Source organism: Syngnathus floridae, chromosome 4 (genome assembly GCF_059516105.1).
Source record: "Syngnathus floridae isolate MCC-2025c chromosome 4, RoL_Sflo_1.0, whole genome shotgun sequence".
Classification (NCBI taxonomy): domain Eukaryota; kingdom Metazoa; phylum Chordata; class Actinopteri; order Syngnathiformes; family Syngnathidae; genus Syngnathus; species Syngnathus floridae.
Genome location: NC_142416.1, coordinates 14,806,842 through 14,822,466, shown reverse-complemented (window position 1 = coordinate 14,822,466; position 15,625 = coordinate 14,806,842). Strand labels below are relative to the sequence as shown.

Sequence of the window (15,625 nt, the reverse complement as noted above, 5' to 3'; positions counted from 1 at the left end):
TGTAGGTGTAAAACGAGGTTAAGCAAAATTAAAATTGGAACAATAAAATAGTGAAATTTTAGAAAGAAGAAGAAATTGAAGATGGAGATGCAAAAAGGGCTAAAAGAGGTTCCAGACAAACAAAGCACTCCACCTTAACAACTCATTTACTAGGAGATCAATTAAAAATAGGATAAAAATAGTTCGAATTCTGCTTTTTTTTTTCATTATTTTATAATCAGCAGGATCTAAAAAGGCAAGTTGCAGAAAATGCAGCCTTTTCTTCCATTGCTGATCTCATAGTATCTAAAACGGAGTATGGATTCCATCTACTGTGCATGAGTAAAGTTGAAAAAACAATAGCCGAGTATACTTGTCAACAAGCGACGACCCAAATAGTCATTCTGGACAAAGTGTTTTGCCACATTTGTTTTATGTCTTCTACGGCGGTGTGAAACAACGATGCCTCACTGATGCTTGTAGTCTATGTTTTCATCTTTGATGCATACCTTGGAGAGTAGCGATCAGCACAAGTGAGTGAATGACTTATAGCCCTTGTAAGCTGTGCTGAAGACATGGGTCTTAACTTCTGACGCGGCGCATAAATCACAGATCTCCTGCAGATGAGTCTTCATACGAGACGACTCTTTTCTGTCAGATGATGTGAAGGATGAAGTGCCGAGTCCCGTGTCCTGAGAGAGTGTGAGTAGTTCACGTGTGAATAAATCATGTGAGACACATGAAACGCATTGCGAGGGCCCAACAAATAGCAAGATGGTTCGAGGAGGGGGTGATTTGGGAGTAAAAAGGTGAGGTATGAGACAAAAGGTAACAATGGTAAGCGAGGTGGGGACGGGAAGAAAAATAGATAGGGACCTTTCAAGGGGGGCGAAGGGGAAACACCGAAGCCGAGGGAGCGAGAAAGAGCAGTGTGGGAAAAATCAATAAGTGCTGTGGAGTGACTGAAAAAGACAATGTGTCTTGCCTGACCCTCCGTTTCCCTTTTCGCTAATGCGTGTGTTTGTCCAAACCAGCACACGTGTAAATAACATATTTGCACATTGATTTTCAGTCAGAGGTGGCTCAATATTTCGTCTTGATTTAAATCACACACAATAATTTGACAGATAATCAGTCCTGAATCTAGCCATGAGAAAAAATTGTGACTTCATGTGATCATGTCGTATTAAGTGAAATATTTATATCAATGGAGATGCAAATCTATATAAATAATGATAATTATTATAGTTAATCAATTGTTGTCTGTATGCATCCAGAAAATATTCAACGCCGCGCCTGCTCCACATTTCGTTACATTACAGATGAATTCATAAAGGAATTAATTTTTTTCTCATCACAATTGTTGACACAAGAGCCTGTAATTGTAATAAAGATAATCTTATTTTTGCCAATTTACTACTTGTAAAAAAACTATGAAGTGATTATGGCAAAAGTATTTACAGCCTTTTCTGTGCAGAACAAAATTCAGTTACTTCATAACTTGTCTTCTAATATTACTTTCTTGTATAACAATCAAGTGTCTGAATACTTTTGTTCCTTTAGTCTATGTGACCTTGAGTATGCACAATTGCAATATATTAAAGTCAGTACTGGGGTACAATGCCAGCAAGCTAATGGGCTAAAAGTTCATTAGCGTCCCTCTGTCAACATTATGAGAAAAGACAGATGGAACAAAACCCTTCTTAGAGCAGCAAATGTCTTCATTCCCGCTTCCACCTGTTTTCCTCACCAACTTCCTCCCTGTTGCTGCCACCTAAGAGGTCATGTTCACACGCAAGCAAATGGCTGTGGCCCACATTTTCTCCTTTTTTTTTGGTCAAATGTCCCCAAAGGAGCTCCCTCTCTTCATTGATGTGATATTTTAGCACGCCTCCAGGCTAGTGGCTTTCACACACCGTCCACTTCATGTTTTTGTGAGGCAATTGTAAAGCCGGCTCAGTACACCATTGTCCAAATCCAACTACTGAATTCTGTTCCTCCATCTGCCCCCAAGCGCCTCTCGGGGGGTTGACGGGGGGGTCAGAATAAGAGAAGGTCGCCTATCATCTCCTTATCGCCCCTCTTGGAGTCATCCAATCACTCCGGTTATCCTTCCTGTCCCTTCAGTGGGATGCCTGCTTTGTCGCTCTGCTATCAAGTTTTAGGGTTAATTGAGGTCTGAACAGCAGGAGGGAAATTATGATAGGGGCAAAAACAACTTTACAATATCATTGTAAACAAAGAAATGAGAATAGAGCTTACTCTGTAGACACACAGCAACTGATGAAATAAAAAAAAAAACATTCATACTGTTACCATGTAAAGATAAATGAGCTAATAACAATAATCCTCTCCTAGCTCATTTAGTCTTGGAATTTTAGTTTCATTTCAACAATATGCTTTCATTTTCCAGTGTCATGTAAGTTTTTTTTTGTTGCATAAAATGTGTTCTTTCTTTGTTGCTGCACAAAAACAAACTGGCCACAAAATCAGTATGACACGATTTATCGTGGCACGGCCAGTTGACCTTTTGGGTTGTGTTACAGCCATAATGTGGTTGGTGCGCCTCTTGTCTCGTTAAGATTGGATGCAAAGGGTTACGCAAACACATGGGCGAAATTTTGTTGAATACGACCTGGAGTGTGAGTATCTGTCATGTGTGTGTGTGTGTGTGTGTGTGTGGTTTGCAGTAGAGTTGCTGACTGAAGCGGAAGTTACATGGTGGGAAGCTTTGTATCAAACACTGACATTTACCTTTCTGGATCTCCTGTTTGATGCACGCACACACACACACACACACGCACGCACACGCACACACACACTCATGCACACACACACTTCAAAGCTCCACATTACAGAAAGTCTTGCATGCAGTCACAAAAGAAATATGCCATCCACTAACTTAATATTACTGGAGGCAATTTAAACCACACACGCACAGACATGCACAACATATTGTATTTTGAAAATAAGATAAATGAATTGGACAGCTAATTAAAACACTACATGAGTTCAAGTGGTGGTTGAGTATCACCAGTTAATGTTCCCAATTAATATTTACCGCCTGGGAGGTCTCTTTTAATCATCAATAAGCCTTTTGCATGGAAGAAGTGATGTCAATAGCTCTTTTTAGAACTGTTAATGAAGTTGATTTAAAAAAAGAGATTGCTAGTAATATCATGATCAAAAGAAATAATTAACTCAAAAGTCATTCGCAAAACAGCCCCGCTCCCAGGAGGAAATTAATTCCTAGGCTAAAGTTTTATGCTCATATTATATCCGATAGGGTTATTTATTTCTTTTTTTAGCATTTTAACATTTCAGGATGTTTTCATCTCCTCTCCATAATACTTCTCGTGGGACTGGAGTGAGTCATCTTAATGCAACCTCTAAGATTTCTTTCACTCTCGAGTCTTACTTATCTCATCTCTCATCTTCAGAGCTGACCGCCTTTAAGTCACAGGATGATGAAATCAGTTTCTGTGTGCCACTTTTAGCGCGCCGCTTGCACAACAATAAATGCTCCTCGGCCTTTTGGGCAAAGCTCCAAATGTAAACTAGAAGATCATTAAGGTAAAGTGCTGCTATACAGTGGCGCAGCAAAGCTTTACTTTTTCTTCCTTCTTTTTTTCTTACGGGCTGAATCGGCTAAGGTGGAAATCACAAGACAACAGCACTTCATAAAAAAGTCGACTGGGTGCATTATAATGTTTTTTGATGAAATTCCATGAATGCACAATCCCTGTCATCAGCAACCACACGCTCGCGGGGTTTTCCTTGTCTCTACTTGGGCCAACTGAGAAAAACAAGTGTGGGAAGAAAGTGACGGGTGGATGGAGTTGAAAAAGAACAGAAATTTAACAAGCGAAAGATAACCAGATGAGGAATCAAAGTGATGAAACATTTGTGAAAAGTCTCACTTAAGAGATGCTGTACTTAATATGCAATGTTTACATTCATCTCAATGATACGCACATTTGCATGCCCAAAATATGTGCATGTCTGTGTGAACAACTACTGTGTGACCTTGTCCTTCATTTCTTTTTCCAAAACAAACTCAGACCACATGTTTCCCTAACAAATAATAGAGTGGAGACTAAAGTCAGGAAAGCCCCTTAGACTTGGCCAAACGCATCTCGCATCCCTGCTTCTCTACTTAGGAGCGCTGACAGCATCCATTATGTCTCAACTAGTCCCTTTCTCACGTGTCAAACATCATACCTGGCCGAGATGGACTTGGCTCAGCGTGAAGTGGACGATGGGAAATGAAGTTCCTGCTGCGAGTGTATGATGTGACCTCCGTGAAATATGATGAGGGCATGCGCAGTTGGAAAGCCCTCCCCCCCAATCCCCCATAGAAGAAAGAAAGCCCAATATTTTTAGTCTCTGTGTGGCTACTGCAGCATGAGAGAAGGTGAGACTGTGAGCGTTTCCCTTGAGACCATCTCTGGGATAAAAGAAAGGCTGAAAGGAAAATAAAGGAGCTGGTGAGATAAAACGAGAGGATAAACATGAAGAGACAGATAAGTGAGAAGATTAAACGGAAGGAAAACGGTGCCACCTACACTTTTCTTTTTACTGAGGCAGGAAAGACACACACATTACCATGACAACACAAACAAACATCAAAATGGGCTTCACTATGGCATGTGTGTGTGCAAGTTGTGAGAGTGTGACAGCTATCTTTGTGAAGATGATAAGAATGGAAATGGATGGATCCTTGCTCTCTGAGAACATTCAAGTCTACTTGGTTGCGATGTATCAAACTCTTCAGCCCAATTCTGTCAAATATTTCCAGTCTTTCAGTTCTGTCATTTTGGTTAATTTTTTGGGTTGCCATGGTTCTTGGAAAATTAATATTAAAAATGCAGTTATGCAGTGCAGTCTCTTCTAAGCAAAAAATGTTGCTATTATTTTCTGCAAGTGTACCTAATGGTTTGTCCCGTGAGTACACTGTCGACTCCAGAAGAGAGTAATTCAAGTTCAAAGAGGAAACGATCATAAAAAGCATTTTGGATTTGCTGCGGTTATCTATGATGTGATCATTTGGTGCAGGTTCTGTGTGTGAGTCTGGTTCTACTCACTCTTTTACGAGTGAGCCAGCTCAGCATCCTGCAGGAAGAAAATGACATTGGGATGTCGGTAAAGATGGAAAGCAAAGTCAAAAAACAGCTAAAATTTGGAAGCTTCCTGCTTGTCAAGTCTTTACTGACTTGATTTTGAACATCCTCGGAGTGCCATCGCTGGCTCGGATGGGCGGCAAGTTCTGAAGAAGGAAATAACGTCCAGGTTGCTTTCCCATTAGGAACAAGCGTGGATATCCGAGTTTACAAATATCTGCTTGCCAGTTGTATGACTCAGGAGCAAGATGTGGAGGTCCGCATAACTCTCCACCGCGTCTGACTGATATCACTCTACACACTTGCCCTGATCTGGAAATAATCATTTCCTGTGAATTGGGAATATCGTGTCATGGACATGAAACTCTTGTCTGTTTTCATTCATCACAGACGACGTAGCACATGTTTGTGTGTCTTTTCCATTCACCTTGAATGACGTGCTGCTAGTTTGCTGTGGGACTGTGTTATGCTTCATTTTGATGTGTTCAACCTGCATGGGGGTGAACTTCATTCTTTGTCTGCTTCTCCATCTTAATTGTTTCCATATTGTTTGTTTGGAAATTCGTCGAGTTCTCCATCGCACACGACTAGGATTGCAGCCAAGCCCCCCCCCCCCAAAAGCAACACACACATGCAGGCGCACACAAAATACCATCTTAAGTGCTTTAGTTCTTCCATCCATCCATGATGTCTCCATCATGTCCCATGTACACTATATTCATGTGTGTTGCTGCTTAAAAAATGTACTGTATATACAATATAAGTATATATACCGGGTTTGGTTGTAAATTTTTAACCAGTAATATTTATTTTGAAACAAACACACGCATAGCCGTCAGTGCTGTTTCTATGTTCGTAATGTTGATTTTGAAAGACTTTGGTAGAACAATGGAAGCTACTTTGAAGATTTTTAAATGGCTATGACGACAACCATGCAGAGGCTCTCCGAAGAATCCCTCCAGAAGTGCATCAAGGCATGGCAGAGAAACCTCTTATTGTATTTGTAGCCCGGCTCTCTCTCCGGCCCCAGCGTGTTGTGGACCCTACAAGTCTGCTCGCCCTAATAAAGTTTAACAAGCTTCTTTTCAGTCCCACAAGAACCGTGAGCACATGGGACAACTACACAAATTTCCATTATGTCAACGTCCTATGACCTAATTGCATCCCATCTAATCAGCTCAAGTCCTCTGCGGTGAAAAAGAGAGGCGGCATGATGACTGACAGCGACAAGACGAGCTACTGCATTCAAGCCCACCACTGTCATTATTCCTGTCTAACCTTTCATTCCAAAGCAGACTGTGAGGTCTGACACAGAAAGTGAAAGCGTGAGAGAGCACAAGCATGTACACCCCCTGCTGCTGGCTGACTGCAACTGTCTTTTGTCCAACATGAGCCACCAGCTTTAGTTAATTGGTTTCTTAATTGCTGACTTTTTCCTAAAAAGATCTCCATGGGACCACCAGTAACAAATTCCACAGTTGATTAGCCCTTAAAACAAGTAACACAGTGAGCCCACATGTGTTACCATGACAACAGATCCATCACTAAATTCCTGGCTGACAGAAGCTGTCCAGTCTCACAAATGTTAATTATTGACTGGAAAAAAATGGTGTGTTGAATATATTCCATTTTATTTCATCAAGTGGTAGCGCAAAATAAAATAATCTGGATCTAGATATGTATATGCACAGTATAGTTGACTAAAAAATATATATCTGGATTTTTTTATTTTATTTTATGTACTGTACCAACCTGACAAAATGAAATGGAATAAATTCATCCCCCAAAATTTTTTTGTGTACCAAGTGCATTGCATTCTTTTCCTAACATTGCATCAGTAGTTTTATTTCATTATTTTTTTCACAAATCAGACACAAGACACACACGAAAGTTTTGCCTTCCTTTTTAACTTTTCTCATAAAAGTGGAACAATATGCAAGAATGACCTCACCCGTCATCAGGGTCTATCATAAATTTGTGGCTTGGATGAGCTGACACAGGATAATAAAATCCCAAGTTACTCCTGAATGCAATAGAAGTTTGAAATTCTGTACAATCACCAGACACTTCATTATTAATGAATGAGATCCAACATGAGAACTGCAGTACAAAGATAAGGCAAAGAAATATTTGAATCACCTTCCTACGTTTTTAAAAGAATACCACTTTGAGAGCATCAATCAGAACTCAACATTATTTTCTTTATGCAGCGCTTGTATTGAATTTCATTGGATTAGATTCCACATGTTGTGTCTTATGCATGCAGACTGACAGCTGTAACTGATGGCTGCTTTGAATAAAACAGTACAAGATGCTGCAACTCCAAAAACAGGAGATAAAAGTGCACGTTCAGATTTTTGCTCAGTCCCAACAGCGTGTTTCTTGTAAATCCAATCAGGATCATAAAAAAAAAAGGTTCAGTCTCAAAGTCATGTTTTCCCTTGACTTTAGTTAAAAGAAATTCCAGAAAAGGGGGAAGGGAGGGGGGTGATGGCCCAAGCCAAAAGGACAGCAACGCAGATGTAAAAGAACTTTGACTTTTGTGCATTTTCTTCTGACACATCCGCCGATGGAACAAAGACATTGAAACCTGCAGACACGTGCGGAACAAGTGACAGCGAGCGGGTGAACAGGGCGTCGTAGAACATGACGGAAAGGGAAAGTGTCTTTGAGCATGAACAAAGGCACAATGATGGGGAGCAGATTGGTGCAGATCAAACAGTAGGAGGATGGAGGACTCAGATGGAGACATCAAACACCACTAATGTGAACTACACGTTGGTCTGACATCTCTCACAGACACACACATGCAAACACACAATCGTACGCTTCAGAACTTCACATATTCAAACAAAGCAGCATATGCATCCGCTTGCCACATCGATATTGAATCTCATGCTTGTACACACAAAAAGGTCATGTCCCACACGTCTGCATTTTCAGACGAAGAGACACACAAATGCGTGCACACACACTTGTCACAATAAAGGGGCCTTGTTTTTCCTGATAAAACGTATTTGGTCAATTTAAAGGTAAAGCAATGAGGGAAAAGAGCGAATACAAAAAGATGATGATTATTGTTGCTGTCTGATGGAAATGTGTTTGTCATTTTAAAAAATGCTTAATAGCAATGTAAAAAAAACCCTGAATGTGATATTTTGAATCAAACAGTCACAACATTCCCCATAACCATCCACATAATGATGGTTTTCCACAACAAACCCATATTTGAGTCATCCGAGCTCTCTCCAGCTTGTAAGAATGTTTTGAAATGTTTCCATCAATTCTTTGAAAATGTCGTTTGAACAGATAATTATGTTCGAAAAATGATCACAAATGATCAAAAATGATCGCAAAATAATTATTTTCCATCAAACAGTTTTGGAAAAATCCTGCTATTATTATTATTATTTTGTTTAAAATCAGCTTGAAATTGACAAGACTAATATTTGTCAAACTGGTTCTTTGGCATACATGACACAAAACTTCAAATCAGATGTTTACAAATGCTTAAATGAAGCAGACAAAGACCAAAACATGATCAAGATTATAGACAAGGAAATTAAATTTACTACCAGGTGGGAAAGTCCTAGAGCGCCTGCTGATCCATTGAGAACTGAAAGATTCGTTCCCTCATTTAATCTTTTGAAACATTTATCATTAATGTTTGATTGTTCTTCACCCCCTGAACTTTCTGGCACCGTGCTACTGAAGAAGGGACCGTCCAAACGTCATATTATTATGTTTTGCCTCAAGTTATTCACAAATGTGCCAGCTGAACAGTGAACAAAGAGTCAACAATTTTCACTTCATATGAGATGCCTTGACCTCATGATGGATGGTGTCGTGAAAAACCCTCAGCGGGATGGCTAGCCATGACTTAAACAATCCTTTTCCATCTCATAAATACAAATTTATATCCTTCGTTTGATGCGTAAGAGCTTCCCCAGCGGGGACTATCCCAAGACCAATAAGAGTCACTAAATTATAATAAAAAAAAAAATTAGTGAGTGTTGGTCAGCCAAGACGCTTCATTAACTTCTGAAGCAGGGCCAGAAGGATTGATAAACAGCCGTCTCCATTTTTCTCCGTCTGCTCTACGTTCCTCCCAGCTCTGTCCTGCTGTCCCTCCTTCATTTCTATAGCTCTATTCATTAAAGCTAAGAGCCTATTGAACATTGGCCTAATTAATTTGCTTAACAACCCAGAGGCGTGGCACATGATTGTGTATGCACGCGGGCATTCATGCATGATTAATACCCCAATCAAGATGTTTGTTTGTGTTCACATTGGAAGGATCGGCCTGCATCCTATATGAGTGTGCGTATGCTTTGTATATGAATACATTGCAAGGTCGACAACATCGGCACAAGCATCATCGGCAGGGAGAGGGAACAAGAGGAACATTGATCAAGGTTGGAATTTGGATGTTAATGCAGCGCTGCAAATCTCATGAAAGCGTGTTACTTCGATACGACTTGATTACCAATCCACTGAGGTTCACGGAGATTAAATTCATCCTATTAATGCTGCAGTGCGGGATTTTACCCTTGATGGTCCTCCGAAAGAGCAAGCGGGGAACACTATTACTATGAACACTGCCGTAGCAGAATGAATTAAACGTAGAATTTGTTGAAGGTGTCTTATGAGCGGAAGGAAAATGTTTGCATGATAAAATTTATAGAATTCGGCCATGGCAGGTTCAAAGTTACCCCCTTTGATTCCTTTGCATATCCGGTTGAGCCCTACACTGATCGGCTTTAGAACTGAACTCAAACTATGGCTGAAAACAAACCAGTCATGTGACCACTAGACTCCTTACATTTCCCTTGTGTCACTTATATTGCATTTTATATTTTCTTTATGTATTGGCCTGCCAGGGGACGACGGACAAAAACTAGCTATGTCACTAGAATCCAGCATATTTACATTTGTTTTTATATTGATATTCATTAATGTGCATTGTCCTTATTAAAATAAATAATAAAACATACTATAATAAATAATAAAACATAAATAAATAAATAAATAAATAAATAAATAAATAAATAAATAAGTAAATAGATGATAATGATAATAAATAATCTAGAGCATTGCTGCTGTGCAAGGCATCAATTCATCTACTCCATACTTCGAAATATACAGTGTCCCTCGAGGGATAATAGATTGTACAACTTCTAAAACGATGAAATTCAACCAAATTTAATCAGCGTCACGTGACAAACAAATATCAACACAAAAGCATTGCAACGATTCAAAAATAGCAAAGTGATGTCTACGCTTGTATTTTCCTAGTTCTAGGAACAGCAAACACACCTCCACAGGGTTATTTTACAAGGATTACTCTGGCGATTACACGGGGTGTAGGCCTCCCGTGTTTTTACTGCTTGTTCCCACATTCCAGCCTCTTTGTCCCACTTCTTCACACTCACTCTCTCTTTTCTGCTCTTTTTGTCGTTCCTGCGCTCTCCGGGCAGCACATTTTATCTGCACGGAGAGCCGGCAACGGCAGCGCTCTCTGCTGTATTAACATTTCAATCAGGCTTGTAGTTGGGGCAAAGAAAATAAACTCAAGTGGGCTCATGCCTTTTGCTCCCCTAAACTGTGTGCAAGTGCAACTCTGTCTTTCTCCAACTGTTCACAATGTGAAAGGCAGCCAGAGTGCTTTTTGCAGCGTGGAGGGCAACTTTGCTTTGTCTCACAAACATCCTGGAATTAAGATATGTGGACTGCTCTGTGAACTCATGGGAAATGTGTGTGGGACTATGTACGTTTCTGGAATTTTAAAATCTATTTTCTTATCTTATTTTCTTATTTTGTCATCAGTAAATTTAAATATATTGTCGTTTGCATGTCAGTTGTTTGTTCAGTATTCAAAATATGATTGGGTTTCAACTCAGCACGAGAGTCTGCATTTATTTATTCATTTATTTATTTATTTATTTATTTATTTATTTAGTTAGTTATTCATTTATTTATTTATTTATTTCACATCCAACAATTTTCTTTATTTTTCCTAAACTGGATGTCAGTCGACCACGTATGGGGGGGAAAAAAAAACAGTTAACACTTACGCTCGTGGGAAACTTATCTTGACTCAACATATCATGTATGTTATGTAAATTAAAGACTTTAGATTTTTCCATTGGGGATATGTGGGAGGAAAGTGGAGTACCTGGGAAAAGATGGATGAAATTGAAGTGAAAGTGAAATCAAGATAAAAGGGGTGAGTTGCCCTGCAGCTTGCAGTTAGGAGAAATCAAGTTAAGGCTCATTTCTTTAATGCATTTCAGGCTAAACATGGAAAGACAACTGCAGCCCAGAGAGGAAGAGAGAGAATGAAAGAAAGAAAGAATGTGGAATAACAACAGCAGGCAGAAGGAGAAAGACATATGAAGTCAATAGAAGTTCTATAAAGGTTCCCACAAATCAAAGAAAGCATGTGCATGTTCAAATAAATATAGATGTGTGTTTAGAGATGACTTGAAACTGCTCAAGACTTGTCCCATTAATCATGCACGCCCATGCACACACACACTTACCATTCCATTCCAGCCTTTGCATCAACAGTGACGTATGTTCGGGCCCGCAAAAATATGCCAGCAATGAAACAATGTTTTAAGAACCACCACTAGTGCCAAGTACCTTTCGCTCTGATATGCTTGTTGTGCATGCTTACTTTCCCAATCTGAGTGGCTTGAAAGCTCTCTTGCATATTAACAATAAAATGAAAAGACCAAGTGCAGTTATTTTATTTTCATTTTTTTTAAACCACCCATTTGTCTGGTTGGGTGATATAGAATTTGAGGTACTGTTAGATGGATGGAAAGAGTCATTATTTTACTACACTTACTTTGCTTTTGGAGTCATTGGGAAAACAGCCCGTTCCCTTCCTCCAATCAGCTGCTATTGATATTACGATTGGATTTATGAAATGCAATTTCCCTGTGGTTTTAGGGCTGTTGGCACCTTTTATTCCTCGGGTAGTTTCACAGGGTGGAAAAATAAGAAGAATGTTTAAGAAAAGTGCATGTGTGTGCCCGCCCATTTTTTGAACTATATAAGGGTTCTTGTTATATAGTGAGCTATCATCTGTGGTCACTTTCGCTCGCACCACACACACAGGGACAGCTGGCGTGACAATATTGTCAGGAAATGACCAAGGCGTATTTCCAGCACCAGTTTATTCATTCCTCATTGACTGCAGGTAATGCAGAAAAATGCTATATAATTTGAAGATTAAAAGCCTCTCAAATGACTTCCCAGCATGGATACTATACATATAAAACTGTTTAGCTGCTTATATAGAGATAAAAATATTTCAGTGCCCACTGTGGTTTTTTTCCATTAATGAAAAGGTACCAGCAATTAAAATATGGCTCGATGGAGAAGAAGATTGTTCTACATTTGCTGTGCAAACAACACTGTGCAGTTTCATCATGGCCTTCAAGCCAGAGATGGTAATGAGGGAACAAGACAAGGATCTGTGTCATGTCTGCTGCGGACCACTCTGCTGTGTTTAGATAAAGATTTTATTACAGGCCAGCAGGAGCAGGAAGCAAAAAGTCTTTATCACATTCATAATATCCTTGACAGATTCCCTCAGTGGGTGATGGAGAAAGCAGATCCTCAGAGGAGAGGTGGAGAGAAGCACTGACAGGTGAGGAATTCTCAAGTCAAGCCATGAAACAAGAGAAAGGTCATGATAAGGGCAAAGAAAACGTGTTTGTACATCCAGTCAAATCTATTATTTTAAGTATTTTTGTATACATTTTTGTATGCTTATTGTTTGTATGAAAATTGTTGATTGTATGGCCTGTCCACCCATCAAGTGTGAAATTGAACAGCAAAGTAAATCTTTGGTTAGATAAACTGAAGGCTATCTCTCCCCCAAAATCAAACATGCTTGAATAAAACATCTACAGCTGTTGCGAGTAAACATGCAGAAATGATATTAAAAGTGTGCGATAGTAGAGAGATTGATAGCACCCTCTTCGTTAACTCCTCAAATTTTGGGAGATTTTCCCGCTGGAATCTAAAATATTTTCTACCGCCAACGAACTTAAGCTATTAATTGCACCTCCCTCATAGTAGAGTATCTGCGTTCTTCTTCTGCCCTCCTCCCCTCAAAGTCAGACGTCAACTTTTATGCACCACATGAATTCATCAGAAGAAAACAGAAAAAAGGAAAACGACTTAGAGATGCCCGGAGGTAGTACTTTGGGGGGTGTACAATTGCGTGATCTCACAGCAGGCAAAATTGATGTCCGGCCAGTAGCAAGGTGAAGTGCGTACACACGCACACACACACACTGACCAGAAACTCTGGACAATTCCACAAACGAAAAGCAGTAAGCAGAACAGCGGAACGCCAACCATTTAACTGAGGCCGTTAAGTTTGTTTGAAATCTGGCACACATTTTCTGGAAACATTTGAGATGGCGTGTGAACGCGGTGTACCTCGTTTAACCTTTGACTTTCTGAAATGGTTTTTCTCCAAGAAACAGGCCTTATATCAGGGTGTAACAATAAGAGTTATTGTCTATTTTTTTAACAATTGTCAGTTGTTACTATTCTCGTATTGTTAATTTTGGCAATATTTTTGCTTGAGAGTTAGGAATGTTAATGTTGGACACAACCAAAAGTATAAGTATTAGGTTGATCTGTAGAATTCCTACCACTTATGTTCACATTGTCATTTATGGGCAATTCAGAGCATTGTACCCGCCGGAGAAGACCAACATAGGAGAACATGCCAACTTCAAAAAGAAAGGCTGTAACCCAAGATTCAAAGCCGCATCCCAACCCAAAATGCCATGTGGCAGCAGTGTTAACCACTTTGGTCGCTGTGCTCTAATTGTCTCATTTCAAATCAAAATATATCACGTACTATTGCTTGAATGTGTAGCGTTCCATAAAAACAAACACCCCGGTGAAAGAATGGACGCTGACGACAATTGGCACGAGCGTCTGAGGCTAAATGACGACGTTTCAAAGTGACACAGAAAAACACCACCGCAAGGTTTTTTCCCTCAATACAAACACTGTCAACTGAGTTCACAGAGCAACAAAGTGATGTGAAAAAGGAGAGAATGGTGGAGAACAGGTCAACTCTATCTAACCTTGTCATGTGGCATTAGCGTAGTCGTTTCCCCACTGTAGCCTTGTCGCCATCTGCCACAAAAACACAATGAACGCATCTGCTGAGAACGCACGAATTGTTCGACCTTGGGCGTCGCATGTCGAACGTTCGCTTGTCTTTCAGCACTTTCACGGAAAGAAAGTGAAACACACCTTGACAACGACTTCCAGCACACACTCAGACACACATACAGTTCTTTTTCCCGGCATCCTAAATTCCTTTGCTTTACCACTATTGATGGACAACTGATGATGGATATAAAACTGTGGCAATACGTTCTCACGAGAAATTACTAAGAAACTGTACCAGAGGATCTGCGCTATATTGTATTCGTCACTTGACACATTTTCCAGAAACTGGAGTAGAGAGGCACAGTTATGAAGGAAAAAAAGAAGTTGTCAAAACATGATGGACATGTAGGAAAGAGAGTCACTTTGGGGAGAAAATAAATAAATAAATAAATAAATAAATAAAAGGATAGTTTGAAATAGTGGTGAGCCAGCAAGGCCTTCTCTGCCTAGGCACTTAAATTATAATAGTTGGTCATATAAATTGTATGGATTTATTATTCACAAGAATCTATTGCATAAATTTGGATGTTGGATTTTTTTTCCCCCACCAATCAGATTTCACATTCTATGTACTGCAATAGATTATTCTGCTTCTCAAAAATATATATAATTTAATTTAAAACCCTGTCATTCAGTAGACAGGGTTCTAATGTAAAACACTTGGGAACTGTCAAAGCTCCATCATCATTCGCATTTAATCTCAGAGAAAGATGAGAAAGTGATGAACACGCTCCACATGACATTTTCGATGTAAAACCCAGATTCCTTCTTGTAAAATCCAGTGTTCTGAAATTGTTGCAAAAGGAAACTTGACACAGTATTAAAACTTGTCTGTTTTAAAAGCTTCCTGGCCTTCAGCCAAACCAAACGTTGGTCAGGCCCACATAGTGATCAGTGTTCCGGAGCAAGTCATGTGAATTTCAGAAAAGAAAAGGAATAATAATAATAATAATAATAATAATAATAATAATAATAATAATAATGAAATGAAATCCCCCATAACCGATCAATTCAAATATGCAACATGGCATTCTTAGTAAGAACATTTAAATCAGCGATACAGTTTCATAAAAATATCTTGACTTATTTAGAGAAACAAAACATCGTGTGTTTCATATATTCAAGACGCTCTAAATAAAGACCCGATAGAAGAACAGTGGAAACAGACGTTCGTGTGTGTGTGTGTGTATTGAATACATAATGATTATTGATAGTTGGTTGTTTCAAATCTGTTGTTCCCCGATGCCACTTTCCTCTGAGTGTGCGCAAATGTGTGTCCCTGATGGCACTTTAGTTACAAAAAGCCATCCTGA

At 39.5% G+C, this 15,625-nt stretch overlaps 1 protein-coding gene across 3 annotated transcripts in view; it reads right to left on the bottom strand.

Moving 5' to 3' along the window:
• slit2 (slit homolog 2 (Drosophila)) overlaps window positions 1-15,625 on the bottom strand; it is a 115,973-nt gene that overhangs the window by 66,172 nt on the left and 34,176 nt on the right. The gene's annotated exons all lie outside the window — the stretch shown is intronic.